Raw genomic sequence first — 15,015 nt, forward strand, 5'->3', positions numbered from 1 at the left:
ATGCTCTAATTCAATATTGATAAAAAATGCAAATTAAGGTAATTCTGAGGAGTCACTTCACATCTCTCAACTTGGCTAAAATGGCAGAAAAGATAATGATGAATATTGGAAAGTGTATGGCAAAACTGGAACACTAATATATTGTTGGAGTTGTGAGCTGGTCCAACCATTCTGGAGAACAATTTGGAACTATGTCCAAAGAACTATCAAACTGCATATCCTTTGACCTAGCAGTGTTTCTATTGGGCTTATATCCCAAAGAGATCTTAAAGGAAGGAAAGAGACTTGGAGAATGGCTGAATAAGTTATGAATGTATATGAATGTTTTGAAATATTATTGTCCTAAAAGAAACAATCCGCAAGATGATTTCAGAGAGGCCTGAAGAGACTTACATGAACTGATACTAAGTCAAGCAAGTAGAACCAAAAAAACACTGTACATAGCAATAGCAAGATTATATGATGATCAATTCTGATGGACTTGACTCTTCAACAATGAGGTGATTCAGGCCAGTTCCAATAGATTTGTGATGGAGAGAGCTACCTGCATCTAAAGAGAGAACTATAGTGACTGAATGTGGATCACAATATAGTATTTTCACCTTTGTTGTTGTTGTTTGCTTGCTTGTTGTTTTTTTTTTTTATTCTTTCCCATTTTTCCCCTTCTGATCTGATTTTTCTTGTGCAGCATGATAAGTGTAGAAATGTGTTTCATAAGATTTGTATATGTTTAATCTATATTGCATTACTTGTTATCTGGGGGAGGGGCTGTAGAGAGGAATGGAGAAAAATTTGGAACACAAAGTTTTGAAAGAGTGAATTTTAAAAACTATATTTGCATATTTTCTGAAAAACAAAAGGCTATTATATGAAAAAAGTGACTAATGGTTTCTAGACTATTGATAAATACTCATAAGACTTTTCCATGAAATATGAAACATGGTGAATACTGAACAATGTCACACAAATGAAATTATCTGTTTGTTGACATATAAGGACTATTACTAAAAGTTTTTTCCACAATTATCTTTCTTTACATGTATCATATGCCATATGAAAAATCAAAAGTATAATAGTACAAGAAACCACCTTCTCATTTCTGGATTTCCCTATCCTATTAACAATTGTTCACATTCTTTATCATGGGACTGGGTGAATTCAGGGATCTCTCTCCATCAAAAGATAGGGATTGGGTCAGACTGAGTCACTGCCAAGAAAAAAGGACAGAATCTATCAGACTCAAAACTTAAAATAGAAACCCATCCATGTTCATGGCAATAACATGGATGGGAGTGGAGGAATGATTCCTTTACTCAACTCTCCACTATGGAGGTTTTTCCTGTTTTTTTTTTCTTGCCTCAATTTTAATGATTATACATTTGGTACATTTCTTATTTGAGTTGGAGCTGGGTGGGAATTATACAAAGAATCATTTGTGCCATCTTATTTGTCATATGCCATAGTCTTCTGTAGCTTACATCAACAATCTGTAAATTCATCAGTATGAGTACTTTTTTCATCAATGCATATTATAAACTTTCTATTAGAAGTTCATTGTTTTGGAAACTTGTTGGAGACTAACAATTCATCACTGATGAACCTCTGTAGAAGTATGTAGGCTGTTCTTTGGACAGACATAATTTATCACTCACCTATAATCAAAGCCTTGCTGGCCTGCAGGACTGACCAAAGCTTATGCCTTACTTGTATCACCTTCAAGGTCCAAAGGTAACCACCTCCACACTAGGAACAGATGGGAGAAAAAGATTGTACCTGAATGACTTTGGGCAAGTAATAGAATGTTTCTGGGTCTAAGTTTTCTCATGAGTAAAATGAAATAGATTGGACTTAAAGGTCTCGTCTAGCTCCTAATCTATAATATTATGATCCTCTAACTCTAGCAGATTGGGATGCATAGTATCACCAAAAAAAGGTTTCAAAAATATGACTATTTTCGCAGTAAGTAATTTAGAATCATTGAAAGTGTTTCACAAATTTTCAGAGATGATGAAATTCCATTTCTTTCTTCTGTTTAATATTTTTGACATGTTCCCTTTCCATCTATAGCATCTGATGGGATTCTCCTCTTTTTTTTTTTTTTTCCCATTTGACCCTCATTTGACCAGATTCAAAGTTCAGGGGTTATTTATGGGCCTAATACTCTCACTGAAGCTTTGATCTTCTCTATTTATGAACTAGGCTGATTTTCTTTTCCTTAGGCAACCTAGCACGCACTATGTCATTTCTCCTAAGCCTTCATCACAATGCAGAATGACTACAATTCAAAAATCCCGAGTTCAAGATATTCATCAGTCCCAGATTCTGTGGTAGCTGGGATTATAGGCATGTAGCCACTATTCTCTATATTGATAGAAAAATAACCTGCAAAGTATGTCAAAAGTAATTTTATCCAACAAATATTTGATACTCTTTATATTAGTGCCATTTTGAGAGATATGACAGTCAAGGGTAACACCAGAGTATAAAACCAGATTGGAGTTGGAAAATTTTGTAATAAGATATCAGAAGCTCAATAGTTTTCTTTTTTAAATAAAGGAATCCTGCAAAAAATTAAATTTAAAAATAAAAAATTGAAGCACCCTCCAGATAGCTTAGAATTAGAATTAGAATCATTATTCGGAGGCCCTTTGCATGATAATAGAAATATGAAATGGAAAAATTATAGCTATATTTGAGATCTAACTTTTAATTATATGTATGTATTTTTATATATATGAAAACAATTTTTCTTGCAGTTGTTTTTAAAACTTTCTTTCCCTTCCTTCTCCTCCTACCTTCCCCTATTGAGAAGGCACATGTGAAGTTATGCAAAACATTTTTATGAAAGTCATGTTGCAAAAACCCCCATAGATTCCCACTCCGCAAAAAAACCTCTCAAAAAATAAAGTTTAAAAAAGTATGCTTCAATCTGTATTCAGACACATTCAATTCTTTCTCTTGTTATGGATAGCATTTTTCATCATCAGTTCTTCAGAATAATAGACATATGTAGCCATATGTGTGTATCTATATAGTTAATACTAGTATAAAGAGACATAAGAGTTCCCAAAAAACACCAGTACTCTGTAAAATTGTCCATAAAGAACTACAGAATATATGGAAAAAATGAAGTTAGGAGCAAAAAACTCAAAAACTTCATTAGTGTATATTATAGTCTTTTGGGCATAGTTATTATTTTTATTATATTTTAAAAATTATCTCTCCTGGATCTATTTTCCAGGTTAGTTGTTTTTCCAATGAGATATTTCACTTTTTTTTTTTCTATTTTTTCATTTTTTTTTTGGTTTTGCTTTATTGTATGTTGAATTCTCATAAAGTTATTAGCTTCCATTGCTTAATTCTATTTTTTAAAGAATTCTTTTCCTCAGTGAGCTTTTGTACCTCTTTTCCCAGCTGGTCAATTTTGCTTTTTAAGGAATCCTACTCATTAGTTTTATATTTCCTTTTGTACCTCTCTTAATTCGTTCCCTAATTTTTCCTCTTTCTCTCTTATTTGATTTTCAAATTCCCTTTTGAGCTCTTCCATGACCAATTCTTATTTTTCTTGGAGGTTTTGGATATAGGAGCTTTGACTTTATCATCATATATAGAGTGTGTGTTTTGATCTTCTTTGTCACCATAATAACTATCAATGATCAGAAACATTTTTGGTTTTCTGCTCATTTTCCTAACCTATTACTTGGCTTTTAAATGTTTATTAAAGTGGGGTTTCCAGGGTGGAGTGAGTGCTATCCCAAGCTTCAGGGGTTTTGTGCAGCTATTTTCAGCTAGGAATATGACCAAAAGCACTCTTTTAGGCCCTGGAGCTGTTAGGTGTGTCCTTCCCCAGTGAAGCTATAAGATCTAGTGTGCTGGCTGGGGCTGGAGTTCTACTAACTAGGATTGCACTGGGACTCCCATTCTGTTGCCAGAGACTCTCTCCACTGACCTTCCAAGTCCTCCTGGGCTGAGAGGTCCAGAAGGTTCAGCCTCCAAACTGTTGCTGTTTCAGAGGTTCTGCCTTGCTAACTCTGGGGTCTGGGCTGGAGCTGGGTTTGCACTGGGCTGACAGGTCCAGAAGCCTCCAGCACTGCGGCTGATTCAGAGGCTGAGCTGGGGTTGCAGCAGGGCTGGGTCTGGAGCTGTGCCCCATATCCTGTCATAGGACTCCCATCCTGCTGTCACAGACCATTTCTGCTGAGCATCTAAGTTGCCTTTGACTAGAAAATGTTCTACTCTGTCTTCTGGAGTGTTCTGATGCTCTAAAATTTCTTTAGAATCTTTATTTAAAGGAATTTGGAGCAGTTTGAGGGGGGGGGGAGGTTGGGCAAGTTCCTGCCTTTACTCTGTCATCTTGCCACCACCTTCAGATCTCAGTCATCTGAAGAGGACCAACAGCTAAATCTATTTCAGAGACCATCCTTATATCCTTTCCAGGATGATAAAAACTCCCAGAATTTGAGCTCCTATAAGTCCTTAAGAATCCAGTGTAGTCTCATTTGAATAGAACTGTGCTAGATTTAAAAATATTAACATCTCTTCATCTTCTATTTCTCTTAAGGTTATTCAAATTCTTGACAATAAAATTTTAAAGTAACAATTGAAAGTCCCAAATCTCCTGAGTGTAATTTTCCTGAGGTCTTATAAATTTTTTTTTTTTAATGGGAGTTAGCTCACATGCCTTTTTGATCATCAGGGCTCTTATTATATAATATAATTAGGTATATTTGGACCTCAAGGTGAGAACTGCCATTTGAAGTGCTTTATTAAATTTGTGTAGCTCTGGTCAGGTTTATTAATGGATATTATTATTAGGGCTCCAAGTCTGTGCTTCTCTTTTGGTGGGTACAGATTTTGAAATATTAGAACGCAGAGGGTCTGCTCTCTTCTGATAGCATTTGGATGCAAAATTTCACCCCCTAAGAAGTGGATAGGAATAGAAAACACACTTCTAAATGCCCAAATAATAAACTAAACAAGTTCATGTAGAAATGTAAGGATGTTGGGAGAAGAGAGTTAAAGAGTTGATCAGGAAAATTGTTGATCAATTTGATAAGTTCTCCATTTATGTCTTTGAAGTTATAAGACACAATCCTTTGTTTGGAATCCTCTCAGGGGTATCTCCTTATTGAACATAACCTTCTGTGTGGTCTGTAAAAATGACCTTAAAGGCTTGTATTTCCTTTTCATGTTTCTCTATGAAGGAGCCAACAGAGCTATGTTCAGCAGATCACAGTCCTGTGTGGGAGGGAAACATGCTCTTTAATCTTCTCCCCGAAGGACCTAAAAATAGCTGTGTTGAGAGAAAAGCATATGGAAGTTTTGAGGACTTAGGCCAGAGAGGTGGATCTTTCCAGCTCAAGAAATAATAGTAGCTAAGATTCAGCTTCCTGCAGAAGCACATGGGAGAAGCAAAAATGTACATCCTTTATGTCTGACAAGGATGTTTTAGCTTTGAGGGTCGCTACTAGAGTAACGTCAAGTGGCAAAATCTCAGAATTGAACCAGAAGGAAAAGGGAGATGAATGGTTCCTAATACCTTGGGAAAAGATCCCCAAATTAATTTCCTGAGTACTTCAAGAGCAAAGACATTGACTTAGCCAAGATGGATCTGATGGGAAAAAAGATAGCAGTCACAGTGTGATTGACTTGGGGCAGGGGATGAAGGAGAGAATTTCAAATCCAGAGTGAAGTCTGGAAGAATTCTATAGTAAGGCAAAAAAGCCACTGGAATGTCAAAAGGTAGCAATAGTAGAACCTCCAAGCTTTATTGTTGGGTGGAATGGTTTAAATGTTTTATGTATTCCTGTATCTATTTTGAACTTCTATGAGCTCTTTGCCACTTTGACATTTTAGATGGGGTGAGATAAATGTTGTTTTACCCATATTCATAGTCGCTTTTTGAACCCACATAGAAGCTAGGATCCTATTGCTTACACTTTAAAAAAAATTTATATCTGAAGTTATATTTGTGTTTTTTTTTTCCTGGTGCGACTTCTAGTAGGAGTTAGGGCCAAAGAGATGATGGCCATTTTGTGTTAGACTCAGGTCAATTTGGTTCACATGAGCCTAGACTTTGGGGGGATGTTGGGTCATATGTATATTTGTAAGAACCACCTGACTTTTTTGTTGGGCAAATATGCTCATATACAAAAATGGAATCAATAAAATTGGCAAAAGGGAAATAAAGTTAACTTTTCTACTTTGAGTTTAAGCACTTCATATAGTAGTGGGCTTGAATACAGAATAAATGGCACTTTTAGGTAAATAGTAATGCAAAAACCCTATTGTCAATAGTTACATCATAAGAACACTCTTGACAAGAATAATTTCACTCTACATTTGCAATGACTGTGCTTGCCAAGCTCTAACATATAGAAACAATTAAAATTTGTAGGTTTGATAACTAGATACCTTTTATGAACATACTGATTACTTTGACCAAATGATTGTAATGGTTATGATGGCTAGCAATGGTTTATGTTAATCAATTAGATGATGTCAATTTTACTTGAAGATTGGTACAAATCAGCCTTGGCTATCACTTCACTTAAAAAGCCCTCCAAAAACAAATTGGTCAAATTCTGCTTTAAAATGGGTCACACTGAATTCAGTCCTGACCATAGAGTGAATGAGTTGGTATGGTAGTGAATATTAAATCTAAGCTAAGTAAAGCAAAACTAATAAAGCTACTGTGTAAAGACTAAAGACTTGAAACCATATCATGAGCCCCTATTTTCCTAAAGTCCAGAGATGGCTAACTGCTTACACTTACACTAGAGATTCAACCAGGTAGGGTCTGAATGACCTCAGATATCATTATACATGTCAGCCTTTTTTATCTTTCTGGATCTACTCCCTAGTATCCTTCAGCTTTGGACCTCTGATTCCTCTATTGTTTTTATTGCCACCCTGAATATGATAGGGGTTGAGTAAAGACTGTTTGGGGTAGCTTGAATAGGATGTTAGATTAGGAATTGCCTATTATGTATTTTAGAGAGTTTAGGTGATTTCCACTTTGTGGCATGGGAATAGGAGTAAGAATTTTTCTTTCCTTGCTAAGTAATTGGGAAACATAAATTGAATAAAGTAACTATGAATGCATTCAAGAGTAATAGTAAATAAAATAATTTGATTTACTATTGCCATGAATATCTTGCTTTTACTTGGAGGGTACTTTATTTTGTCTGCTCTTCCACATAATGTTTTAACCTAAAAAATCAGTAAAATAACTCTAGGTAATTTCTACCAAAGCACTATGAATACTTACCATGATGATTTTGGACACCCAGGTAAAAAAGAAGCTGGTTCAGAACAGCTTCTCCCAGATGGCCATTGACTTTTATAAGAACCAATTCACTTGTTGAAGGTATGTTTAAAGGAAGTACTATTAATTTAAGTTGTCCATGTAGAAAACAAAAGAATCTTGCATCTGGAATGCATAGGCTTCTTGTCTTTGGAAGGAGCTTTGAAGAATAGGAGCAACATCCTAGGAGTGACTGACTACTTCATTATGGACAGACCAAACCAATACAGAATTCTGAAATTGCAATGATGGTAAAATTACAGCAAATGGACTTTGCAGAATATTTCTTCCTTGCTAGCATTTCATTCTGCTCAGGGCCAAATGGAATGGAATCAAACATATTACCTTTTTATTGTGTGCCAGGAACCATGCTAAGAGCTTTACAAATACTATCCCATTTTGGACTTTGAAAAAAAAATTAAATCTAATACTTTTCTGGCAGAAATTAAGAAGTATAGAATACATTTTATCAATCCCAAAGCAATCCTCAGCCAGAACTCTTTGATTTTATCATTAAATTCCCTGGAAACACCAAGACCAGAGTAGAATATTCAGTGGAACCAGCTAGCATGTGGCTTTTCTAATGTGTTCTTAAAATGCAACCAGAAATGGTGCCAAAATGTCCCTAATTTTTCTTCCTTGCTCCACGTATGTCAATTTTTGGTCTAGAACCCTGACTACATATTGACTTGTGCATAAGAAAAACAGAAAGTTTTTTAAATCCTGTAGGATGTTACATGACCCTAAAATCACTAGAAGATGCCAGTTCCTAGTTATGGCTTCAGCATAGAAGAGGAGAGAGATACAGTATTATAGTCATTGTCAAGAACCCCATTTGGATCAGCAGAGTCCTGTTATCTAATCTTTAAGTAGATAGAGTACCTGTCTTGAAGTGAGGGAAGACTCATACTTTTGAATTCAGACCTGACTTTAGACCCTTACCAGCTGTGTGATACTGGGCAAATAAATTAACTCTGTTTACCTCAGTTTCCTCATCCGTAAAATGAGTTAGAGAAAGAAATGACAAACCATTACAGAATTTTTGCTAAGAAACTCTAAATGAAGTCATGGAGAATCAGACATGACTGAAAAGCAATTCAACATCCAATCTTTATGATACTGAAAAACCAGGCAACTAAGAGCTACCTTATTTCAACTAATGAAGAGAGTAGAAAGTTTACTTCTCCATAAAATACCACGGAAAGTTATTGATGGTGTGGAATTGGTGTAGGGCTTTCTATTAGTCATAGAAGGACATAGTTCTATGTATATGCCAGCAAAAGCATAAAACGGCACTAAATCAAATAATGGTCATGAAATACAAAAAATAGAAATACATCTTCATCCATTTGGGGACTGAGTAAAAAGATGACCAGAAGCCTTGGAAGAATACCAGAATTAGCATAAGTAAACAGGTCAGGGTTCTGATGGGGGAAGAATTGGGAGTGGAAGTTCTCTCCGGTTATGATCAAGATGATACACTATTTTAACACTTATAACCATTAACAGTCCCAGAATGACAAAACAAATTGATGTTTCACAGATTAGAGGACTTTAAATATTCCTAAGGAAAAGATAAGAACTTAGTAGAAATTTTGAAATATGAAAACAAAAGTTCAACAACAGTCGAAGTCTAGGAGAGGTAAAAAGAGGAAGGGCAGTGGAGTGGAAGCTTACTATTTGTATTACAGATTACCCTTATTTTTCTTAATAAAAGGAAAGGAACAAAAGAGGGAAATATGAAGATGTGATGGAAGGAAACATACAATTAGCAATCATAACTCACTCACAAATTTGAAGATAAGAAAATAAATTAGAAAACAGAACCCAACAATATGCTCTTGAAACTGAGATTCACACAGAATTAAAATGAAAGGCTTGAGCTGAAACTATGCCTTAGGAGCACTTAAAAAAAAAGCCAGGGAAGTGATCATGATTTAAGACAAGGGTAACAGTAAAAATAAACATAGTTAAAAGATATAAACAGTGAAAAGATATTATACTTATAGGCACCAGATATAAAATGTTAATATTTAATGCATGCTCATTGCATTGCATAACATAAACATTTCAATTAAAAAGTTAATAGAATTACAGAAAAAATAGAAAAATTGTAATAGTTGGAAACCTAAGTGTGCTGTTCCTTTCAGATGTGGCTATGTACATGAAAAAAAGTAAATAAGACAAAAAATTAATTACTTGAATAGGATGTTAGAAAGGTCTTTAGTGATAAATCTCTGGCAATTATTTAATAGAAATGGGAAAGAATATATTATTTTTTCAATTATATCTGGAATCATTACAAAAATTAGCTATTTGATAGGGTGTAAAAAACTTTTAGACAAATGCAAAAAAGTAGAAATAATAAACACATCCTTTACTGAACAAATGCAATTAAATTACAAATAATAAAGGAACTTTGAAAAAAGAACTCAAATTTAAATGAATAATAAATATCTTTATCTTAAAGAATTGATGGATCAAAGAACAAAACAGAAACTTCAAAAAGCACCACAAGAAGAATCATAACTTTGGGAATACAGTCAAAGCAGTTGCTAGAATTAAGTTCTTATTTCTAATATAGTTCTCAGCAAAAGAAATAAAGAATCAATAAATTGGGCATGTAAAACAATAACCAAACTTTAGCAAAATAAGTAAATGAAAAATCCTCAAACACAAAAATAGAAATTCTGGAAACCATAAAAGAGAAAAGCAAAATTAAATTAAAGAAATCCCATTGGGTTAATAAATGAAACTGGGATCTTAAAAAAAAAAATAATGATGAATTAATCTAATTAAAAAAGAAAAATTATCAACACCAAAAAATGAAAAAAGTAAAATCACAGCAAATGAAAAAAGAAATAGTGGAAATTATTAGAAACTATTTTGTCAAATTATATGCCAACAAAACTGACAAGTTATATAAAATTTATAAAAATTTATAAAAAATATAAAATATCTTAACAGAAGGAAAATGAATGAATTTAAATATTCGAATGTCAAAAAATATTGCATAAGTATGCATGGTTGTTCCAAGTAAAATGCCTAGGACAACACCACTTCACATATAATCACTTCTCAATGAGGAAAATTCACCCATCACATATATTGTATCAAGCCATCTTCTACTCAAGAACATATACTAATAAAATTCAGCAGAAAAAAATAAATTAAGCTCAAAATACCCACAACATGTATACACTTTTTAGCAGGCTACTTACCAAGACATACGAATGAATAAGTTGATTGTTTCCTTTAAAATCATTCTGGTTCATCTAACCTCTCTTATGAGAGATCTAATTTTACATTGACACTTCATTCCCTCTCAAAACTACAGATTTCTTCTCTTTTATAATTTTATCTTGTTTTAGTATTAATGTATTTAGAGACCCTAATACTATTTTTTTGTCTCTGAGTCCTCTTTTTTATTAGTTTTTTTTATCTACCCCTTCATGTCTCCCTCCTGTGTAAGGTTTTCCCTGTAAAACTCTTTATTTCCTCTTTCTTTTAATGTTGTTTTTTCTCATTGTGGTGTATGTATATAGTATATTCAGCTTTGTCCAACTCTGAGGTGCTTATTCAATTCTTTCCTGCCAAACCCCAAATGAGAGAGAGGGGAAGAGAGGAGGAAGAGAAGAAGAGACAGACAGAAAGAGAGAGAAAAGAGGCAAACGACAGAGACAGGAGAAAATAGAGAGAAAGGAGAGAGAGGAGGAAAGAAGTGGGAGGGTAAGGGAGAGAAAGTGAGACAGGAGAGGAAGGGAGAGAGGGAGAGAGGGAGAGAGAGAGAGAGAGAGAGAGAGAGAGAGAGAGAGAGAGAGAGAGAGAGAGAGAGAGAGAGAGAAAGAGGGAGGGAAGGAGAGAGAGAGAGAGAGAGAGAGAGAGAGAGAGAGAGAGAGAGAGAGAGAAATTCCTAGTCTACATCCACAAAGAAATCTTAATACCTAATTAGATCAGATTACACAACTTGTTATCTATCTCCTTGTATTTTTTCTTTGGCTATTTGAGGTCTTTTGTGCTTTACATTTGTCCGTCTCTATGAACTTTAACCGATTACTGTATTAAATCTCATAACTTCTTAACTGGGTCTGTTAAAATAATCTCACCTACCTACTTTTCTCTTCCCTAAACTAATAAACTAATTTTCCAAAATCGATTCTTAGCTACGTCCCTTAATCTTGTTTTTCCTTCTTTTGCTTCTAATTAACAATAGCATCTGAATTGAGTTGGCCACATATGTCAAGCCATCACCAGGTAGTTCTTATCTATCTGCTATGTGCCAGACACTGAGCTAGATGCTTTACATACAAAGACAAAAATGAAACAGTCCCTGTTCTCAAGACACTTAGACTCTATTGGGAGAAATAAAGAAAAGTAAAATGATGATAATTTTAAGGAGAGGCTTTAGTATCTAGGATTATCAGGAAAGAGCTCCTATACAGGTTGTACTTTAGCTTGATGTGAAAGGGGAGTATTTTTAGCTCGAAGTTTGTATAAAGGCTCACAAATAGAAAATGGAGCATTAGGATCAGGGAGGAGACCAATTTGACTGGACTAAATAGTACATAAAGAGTACTGTGTAATAAGGCTTGAAAGATTCATTTGTTAAATAAATATTTACTGAGCATTTTTATAAATGTGTTTCTCTGCTCTCAAGATAGACAGCTGTTTTGAATGGAATTTCTCTTTGTATCTTTTGCTGTTGCATTTTGTTGGTGATGTATAAAAATGCTGAGGATTTATGTGGATTTATTTTGTATCCGCAACTTTGCTAAAGTTGTGAATTATTTCTAATAACTTTTTATTAGAATCTCTGGGGTTCTCTAAGTACACCATCATATCATCTACAAAGAGTGATAGTTTGATTTCCTCATTACCTACTTTTATTCCTTTAATCTCTTTCTCCACTCTCATTGCCGAGGGTAGCATTTCTAATACAATATTGAATAATAATGGTGATAGTGGACAACCTTGTATCACTCCTGATCTTACTGGGATAGGTTCCAGTTTATCCCCATTACATATGATGCTTACTGATGGTTTTAAATATATGCTCCTGACTATTTTAAGGAATAGTCCATTTATTCCTATACTCTCAAGTGTTTTTTAGTAGGAATGGATATTGGATTTTATAAAATGCTTTTTCTGCATCTATTGAGATGATCATATGGTTTTTGTTAATTTGATTATTAATATGGTCAATTATACTAATAGTTTTCCTAATATGAAACCAGTCCTGCATTCTTGGTATAAATCCTACTTGATCATAGTGTTATTATCCTGGGGATGATTTTCTGTAGTCTTTTTGCTAATATCTTATTTAATATTTTAGCATCAATATTCATTAAGATTAGTCTATAGTTTTCTTTCTCAGTTTTCAACCTACCTGGTTTAGGTATCAGTACCATGTCTGTGATAAAAAGGAATTTGGTAGGACTCCTTCAATCCCTATTTTTTCAAATAGTTTACATAACATTGGAGCTAATTGCTCTTTAAATGTTTGGTAGAATTCACATGTAAATCCATCTGGTCCTGAGGATTTTTTCTTAGGGAGTTGATTAATAGCTTGTTCTATTTCTTTTTCTGAAATGGGACTATTTAAGCAATGTACTTCCTCCTCTGTTAATCTGGGAAGCCTATATTTTTGGAGGTAGTCATCCATTTCACTTAGGTTATCAAATTTATTGGCATAAAGTTGGGCAAAGTAATTCCTTATTATTTCTCTAATTTCCTCTTCATTAGTAGAAAGTTTCCCCTTTTCATTTTTAAGACTAACAATTTGATTTTCCTCTTTCCTTTTTCTGATCAGATTTACCAAAGGTTTACCTATTTTATTGGTTTTTTTCATAAAACCAACTCTTAGTTTTATTTATTAATTCAGTGTTTTTTTACTTTCAATATTATTAATTTCTCTTTTTAATTTTAGAATTTCAAGTTTAGTATTTGATTGGGGGTTTTTAATTTGGTCTTTTTGTAGCTTTTTAAGTTGTAAGCCCAATTCATTGATCTTCTCTTTCTCTATTTTATTCAAATAAGTCTCTAAAGATATAAAATTTCCCTTTATTATCGCTTTAGCTGCATCCCACAAATTTTGGTATGATGTCTCATTGTTGTCATTATTTGAGTGAAATTATTAATTATTTTTATAATTTGCTGTTTCACCCAATCATTCTTTAAGATGGGATTATTTTGTTTCTAATTACTTTTTGGTGTATTTATCCCTAACTTTTTGTCGATGTAGTTTTTATTGCATTGTGATCTGAAAAGAAAGCATTTACTATTTCTGCCTTCCTGCATTTAATTTTGAGATCTTTATGTCCTAATATATGGTCAATTTTTGTATAGGTTCCATGAACTGCTGAGAAAAAAGTATACTCCTTTCTATCACCATTCAGTTTTATCCAAAAATCTATCATACCTAATTTTTCTAGTATTTTATTTATCTCTTTAATTTCTTTCTTATTTGTTTTGTGATTTGATTTATCTAATTCTGAAAGTGCAAGGTTGAGATCTCCCACTATTATAGTTTTGCTGTCTATTTCTTCTTGCAACTCTCTTAACTTCTCCTTTAGGAAATTAGATTCTATACCCCTGGGTGCATATATGTTTAGTATTGATATTGCTTCATTGTCTATGCTACCCTTTAGCAAGATGTAGTTTCCTTTTTTATCTCTTTTAATTAGATCAATTTTTCCTTTTGCTTGAAGTGAGATAAGGATGGCTACCCCTGTTTTTTTTATTAATAGTTTTTATTTACCCCTGCTTTTTGACTTCACTTGAAGCATAATAGACTCTGCTGCAGCCTTTTACCTTTATTCTGTATGTATCTCCCTGCTTTAAATGTGTTTCTCGTAAACAACATATTGTAGGGTTCTGACGTTTGATCCAGTCTGCTATCCGCCTCCATTTAATGGGAGAGTTCATCCCAGTCACACTTACAGTTAAAATGACTAATTCTGTATTTCCTGCCATCATATTATCACCAGGTTATTATTTTTTCCCTTCCCCCGAACCCCTTCCCCAGTATTAAACTTATGGGCTCTTGTGTCATGCAGCCCTCCCTTTTTAGTATCCCTCCTCACTCCCTTTAAATCCCTTATCCTTTCTTGTACCCTTCCCTTATTAGTCCCTTCCTTTTCCCTTTTCATCTCCCCCTTTTTAATGAGGTAAGAAAGAATTCTCTGTAAAACAAATATGTCAATTATTTTCTCTTTGAGGCAATTCTGATGAGAGTACGATTCACACAATGTTCCTCCCCTTCTCTAAATTTCCTCATATATGATAGGTTTTCTTTGCCTCTTCCTGGGATGTAGTTTCCCTCTTTTTATCTTCCCTTTTTCTGTTTTCTGACACTATCCCCTTTCCATCTCTACTTCCTTTTTTTATGTTATATCAGTAAAATCAAATTATATATGTGGACTTTATTATATCCACAACAGAAATACAATTCTCAAGAGCTCCTTTTACCTTTTTCTGCTTCTCTTGAGTCCTGTGGTTGGAGATCAATTTTTTTTTTTAGATCTGTTTTTTTTCCTTAGAAACAAATGGAGTTCATCTGTTTCATTAGATGTCCATCTTCTTCCATGGAAGAAAATGCTCAACTTAGCTGGATAGTTTATTCTTAGCTGCATTCCAAGTTCTTTTGCCTTTCAGAATATCAGATTCCAGGCCCTTCTATCCTTTAATGTGGAGGCAGTCAGATTGTGAGT

Source organism: Sminthopsis crassicaudata, chromosome 5 (assembly GCF_048593235.1).
Source record: "Sminthopsis crassicaudata isolate SCR6 chromosome 5, ASM4859323v1, whole genome shotgun sequence".
Classification (NCBI taxonomy): domain Eukaryota; kingdom Metazoa; phylum Chordata; class Mammalia; order Dasyuromorphia; family Dasyuridae; genus Sminthopsis; species Sminthopsis crassicaudata.